The sequence below is a fragment of the Poecile atricapillus genome, chromosome 4, assembly GCF_030490865.1.
Source record: "Poecile atricapillus isolate bPoeAtr1 chromosome 4, bPoeAtr1.hap1, whole genome shotgun sequence".
Lineage (NCBI taxonomy): Eukaryota > Metazoa > Chordata > Aves > Passeriformes > Paridae > Poecile > Poecile atricapillus.
The window spans coordinates 14,644,453-14,650,452 of NC_081252.1; the positions used below are offsets into that span (position 1 = coordinate 14,644,453).

General features: G+C 42.1%; 1 protein-coding gene across 11 annotated transcripts in view; it reads right to left on the minus strand.

Annotated features, from left to right (window-relative positions):
- The window catches only part of ELF2 (E74 like ETS transcription factor 2), a 35,180-nt gene extending 29,403 nt beyond the window's left edge, over positions 1-5,777 (minus strand). For 5 of the 11 annotated variants that reach the window (XM_058837284.1, XM_058837278.1, XM_058837282.1 and 2 more), the window contains exons 1-2: positions 5,602-5,777; positions 4,985-5,155 (exon numbers count right to left, since the gene is read on the minus strand). The gene's annotated coding sequence lies outside the window, so the exon portion shown is untranslated. The other 6 variants (XM_058837287.1, XM_058837285.1, XM_058837281.1 and 3 more) reach the window with 3 other exon arrangements.
- Between the last annotated feature and the right edge of the window lie 223 nt (positions 5,778-6,000).

Consider the following 6,000-nt stretch of genomic DNA (forward strand, 5'->3'; position numbering starts at 1 on the left):
AAACAGTGAGATCAGTGCTCTATAACCAAAGTCAGAATTTGGCCCAACATTTTTAAGAAAACCCATCCATTAAAAGGCTACAATAATCACTGAGGTCTGCATGAAAACAGGACCATCTAATATGCATTGAAGAAAAAAATTATAAATACTCCAGTGGGCAAAATCAGTAAGTCTGCTTTTCAATAGCAGGAAGTCAGCTTAAACTAAACTAATCTTGCACATTTAGGGAAATGCTTGTTTGGATTCCTGCAGAGTAACTGGGCTTTCTGCAGGCAAGGTTACAGTAAGAAAAATTATTAAAAAATGCTGATCTCCCCAGCCAGATGCAAACTAAGCAAAGAATAAGCGTAAGACACATTTCAAAAGAAAGAAAAAATATATACAATTAAAAAGAAGGCTTATTTTGCTCACATAGGCAGTCCACTTTACATGAGAAAGCATGACCTAACTACAACATGACCTAATATGACCTAATTATATTTAATTTGTAACAGCACAACACCCCCCCTCCAGTTACTACTTTATTTTCAACTGTTTCATTTGTAAAGATAGCATCACTTTTTGATGAAAAAGAAAACTAAGACCTCCTCTGCTCCCCAAACAAGACTCGGGCTGGAAAGCCTTTAATAGGCATCTCTTGAAGCCATATATACCTGTCACCCTCCAGATTTTTAGAATAAAAAGCCTAGATCTTACCTATCAATTATTCCAAAAGTCTTTAAATTCAAAAATATGTAAAGTAAAAAAAAATAACTGTTTATGAATACACTAAAATAATCAATCAGAAAAAATAAAAATAAAAATCCATTTTATTGCAAAACCTTCTACAGTTTTCCATTTCTATACACAAAAGAAATATTGCCAATGAATCATGACCCAAAACAGAAGTCCAAAAAAAGTTAAATTGCATTTTAATTTGGAAGCACAGACGTTCCAACCTGTTTCAAACATCAGCATTATTCCTGCAACTCAGACTTGTGGCTATGTGAACATACAGTGAGTGCTTCATATGGTACCTCTGCTTAAGCACATCTCAAAGCTAATTTCATTCTCATGCAGAATATTAATGCAAACAATCAATAATAATAAATATTAATGCAAATAAACAATCATATACTAGACCACATCTACTGTATATTTATATTTTACATACTATAATCCCACACAGGTGGCCAAGCAACTGCCAAATTGCAGCAATTGAAAACACTCAATCTGTTTACAAGACCAGGTTCTCTCAAAAACATGTTATTTCTATCTCATAGGTTACAAAAGGTCTAGATTACTTTTATGCTGATCTACCTCTACATGAATCATCGATTTCCTATAGAAATGAAGTTAAGGCAGTGCAGGAACATAAATGATAATCCTCATTTTCCAGTTGGGGCAGAAATCCTAGTAAGGACCTTACAGGGGAAAGAAAGTACACAGAAGAATGTATGAGATGCTGTATCTCAGCATTCATTAAAAGAATGGTACCTTCAGACTGAATACGTGGAATAGTCCATCAAGGTACTCAGTCTTTATATAATAGGATTTGAACTTCATACTGACATTCAGTCAGCAATGTTTTAAAAACTCTGCCAGGGCAGAGAAAACATCAAGCCCACTCATCAGCAAGGAAGAAGATAAAAGGGTTTCAGTTCAGTCTGGTTTGGAAGTTCTAAGTTAAAGCAGATACTCAAACACACCCACACACACCTACATGTATGTGAGTTTCCCACAGACACAGCCATTTCTCAATGAACCAGCATTTCTATTCTTCCCTTTCCCTATATAGCATGTCTCTATGGAAGACTTTTTGCTTCTCCCTCAAATTTCAATAGGACACTGAATCTATTCCCTATCCTCTCTCTACTAAGTCCCAACTCATTTGATTTCTGTAAAAGGAAAACGCTGCAGAGTCACTTCCAGGAATCAGCTCAGAAACTCACATTTCCCAAGGCTAAGTGAGCCAAAAAGGCCAAAAGACAATTAGACTCAGACTCTCAAAGTAAGAGATGATTCAGGTTTGTAAGAGACTAGGCTGTCCCCAGTGATACAATAAGCCAGCACAGAAGCTGGTTCAAAGTCGAACTAGTTTTGAATTACAGAACAACCTGCAGAAAGATTAAAAGTAAAAACAAGAAATTGACACTACAAATTTAATTCCTCTCTGGATAGATGCTTACAATAAAGCAAAATACAGAATAACATCAGAGGAGAAAAAATAAATTTAACACTTCTGAAAGAAATTTCCAAATCATGTTGTTACAGTTCTGACATCCACTCTTTTCTTCCTGGTAATGGAAAATTCAGAGAAAAACTAGTTCTGAAACATTTGGAAAAACCCTTACAACCTCAAAAACATCCTTGCTGTTACTTTTATACATATCTCATGGAAAAACAAAAATAAGTCTACATGCTCCCATCACCAAATAATAAAAAACAAATCCTCAACCAAACTAAAAATTCTGAATCTTGAATACTTTGTGTCACCAGCAAGAAGTTTCTAACTATTTATGACTACAAAACACACAACAAAGACTCGATTTCTTTATAACTTTCACTGGTCAAGACAACCAATTAGAGCAAGTCTTCAGAGTCTACAAAGCACTTGTCATAAAGGCTGAAAAATACCAGTTCATTCACATATTGAACAGTACATTTATCTCACCTACATTATATATCTAAGTGTGTCCCCACAAGAAATCCAAACTGTTCTTGTGTGTTTCTGGCAGAAAGCTTAAAATCACTGAAATCACAACTACGATGAACATATCCCACTAAAAACAGTATCTTGATTCCCCTGTGCACAACCACCTATCAAGCTAACAGGGAAGCAAACATGCAGCTCAACAGAATAAAAGATAATTGATAAACAGTGTGGAAAGGATGGTAGAGAAGGTCATCTCTCTTCGGCCAGACCTTAAGTTAAGTTATTTAGGATTGATTTCAAAACAAAACTCTAAATATAACCCTGAAAATACCTTTAGCATGCTTTCACTTTAACTATACAAGAAACTAGCAAAAAAAAACAACAAAAAACCAACAAACAACTCAAAACACAATGCTTGAAAAAATATACCCATACATGAAAACAAGACAAACACACAGAAGTCTGGGCAGCAGTGACCAGAGACAGCTGTTCCTACAATACTCAGAACCACCACAAGAGTACTTGGAACAACATCCCCCTTTTATTCAGGTTACATCCTAAATCCTGACGAGAGATTATGCAGATACCTACATAGATGCAACCACAAGTGCAGGACTCCAGCTAGCAGTAGCATCACACACACACAGTTGTTTTCTGGTTTTTGGTGTTTTTTTTTCAAAGCAGCCTTCTTTTGGTTTAATCAGGAAAAAAGTTAAGAAAGTTGGCTTGAAAATTAAGTTAGTTATACGTGCAGAAACACCAATCAAGATTACTGCAGGATCCATTAACAGGACCAAGGCTTCCTAAGGGCACTAAGGTGTTCTTTCATAGGCAGAACCTCAAATACAGCAGTAAATGCCACTATCACTCTGATCCATATAAACCATAGTACTCTGTAAAACATTTCGTGTTGACTGGAAAGTCTTTTTAAAGACGTTTTCCCAGATCATATTTACAGCTCTGGTTATCTGATTCACACTGGCATGTGCAGAAGAAATGGCAAATTTACTTCCTTTTTCTGAAACTCAACAAGTCTAAGAACTTGAAAATTAACTTACTGAGAAAGCTGTCTGAGCAGAAAAAAAAAAACCCTCTAAACTTCTCGCTAAAGTTTGTTGCAGTGGTTTTATCAAATCTAGGATACAAAGTAAATCTTTGCATCTACAAGGTCGGGGAGCATACAATCCATGCAGTTCATAGTGCCTTACAATTTAGACCAAGCACTAAAATTTATAAAACACAAATCAAAATAAGAGATGGGCAAAAGAGTCCTACACACACCATAGTTCTCAAGTTTTCATACAAAAATTTATTAAATTTATTAAATATTTATTAAATTTTTGTATGAATGCACAGAAACTATTATGCTAGATCAAATTAATGATGCATCAAATCCGGTAAAACACTAGAAGACCTCCTTCCTTACATATATAATTTGATAAGTTGATCATCGAAAGTTTGCTCTGAATCCTCAATAGCTAAAGCTGATGAGCCCCAAAACATGTAAGCTTATAATCACTTAGAAACTATTAACGTTCTGCAAAAAGCTTTGTGGCTTCAGCAGGCTCCTTCTGAAAGAAGAATCTGCATCTCATCCTATTAGCAGGCTGTCTTCCCACTGCTCTCTATTTAAAGATATCCTGTAACCTTCTCTTCCCTCTGACAGAAGTCCCGCATACTTTCCCTTAATTTGTACCTCTCTTTCCACCAAATTGATTGTTTGTCCTTAACAATCATTTCCACTCCCCCACAAGTCAGAGTAAGGAGGAATTATTAATCATTTTACATAATAAAGTACAGAGACAATTAAATTAAATGGTGAGGATGTAGGTTTAAAAAACAAACCCCAGCACACGTTCTAAAAGGAAGCAGGGTGCAAAAACTTGTGAGATTTAAATTAGACAGCTTTATAAAGGCAAAGCCCCTGAGTTGCTTATGAGACTACTGAACATACGGATGTGTGTAACAGTCTAAACTTTAGGCACCTTCTGAACCAGATACTACTGAAACCTGAGAGATGAAAAGTACATCACTGATGGCACCACACAAAAGAACCATCTTTTTTACTGCACCTTTCCTAAAGCAACTAATCCTGTCCACTATAAGAGATGGAGTGAGAGGAGAAGGAAAAGCAATAAAGACTAGACCCAGAACCTGTCTTTAAACTTACTATAAGGTCGTGCTGTCTTTGCTAAAGAAGTTAAATGACTAAAGAAAAGTCACAAGAAAGGTAACGGTGACCAGCCATAAGGGAGGGAGCAGGCAAAATAAAAAACTGAATTATTCAAGTGAGGAGAAACAAGAGGGAACACATCCAAAAGGTAACAGATAAACACGAACTGGGCTCACCCAGCACGACGTTTTACAGTCCCGGTATAAAGGAAAGTACGCCAGACTTCTGCTGTTTATCCGTGGTGCAAGCAGCGCAGGGCGCACAGCGATCCGAGGGACGAGGCACGGGAGGAGCGATCACGCATGCGAGTGTCCAGCGCACCCGGGCTGCCATGTTCTCCCGACGCCCTGTGTAAACAAGGCGCTGTCCCTTGGCGCTGCCCCAGCCACCTCCCCGCTCCGCCGCCGCCCCGCTCCCAGCACAGCCCGGCGCGGAAGGTTGTGGGCCCGGCCCGGGAGGCCGCGCTGCCTCGGGATGTTTACACTGACAGCGCCAGGCACCGCCCGCCGCCCCCTCCAGCGGGCGCAGACCCTGCGGGGAGAGAAGCCGGAGGAAGTGGGACTGCCCCGGTTCCTCCGCCGCGCCCCGCGAGAAACCGAAAGTGTACCTGCGGAGGGCGGTGGGTGGGAGGTGCCGCCGGAGAGACCTCCGGCTCCGCCACCTCGAGGCCATCCCACACACTCCAATGGCCTCCCCCGAGCAGAGACGGCCCCGCGGCCCCTGAACAGGGCAGCTGCTGCCTGTCAGCGCCTATCCGCCGCGGCGGCAGCAGGAGCCGACACCGCGCCCTTACCGTGCCCGTGCGCCCAGAGGCCGCGTCTATCGCCTGCCCAGGCCGGGAGCAGGAAGCGGCGGCGCCACCCGGGCAAAGCCGGGCCGGGGCCGCCCCGCACGGGAGGGGCGGGGGCGCAGCGCGCGACCTGCCCGACCCGGCCCGCCGCCGCCGCCGCCGCCGGCGGGCGCGCGGGGGCGCTGCGGGCATGCGCGGGCGCTGCGCGCATGCGCGGGACTCGCCCGACTGAGGGAGCTCTGCGGAGCGCGCGAGGGTCTGCAGCGTGCCTATGAAGTAATGTCCCCTCACGCTCCGGCCTGTGTGTCCCGAACCGAGAAGAGTCCGTGTTCAGGACTCAGGGAGCGAGGCTGAGGGGAAGAACGCAGCAGGGTGTCGTTGCCCCTCTTCTGTGTCGGAACA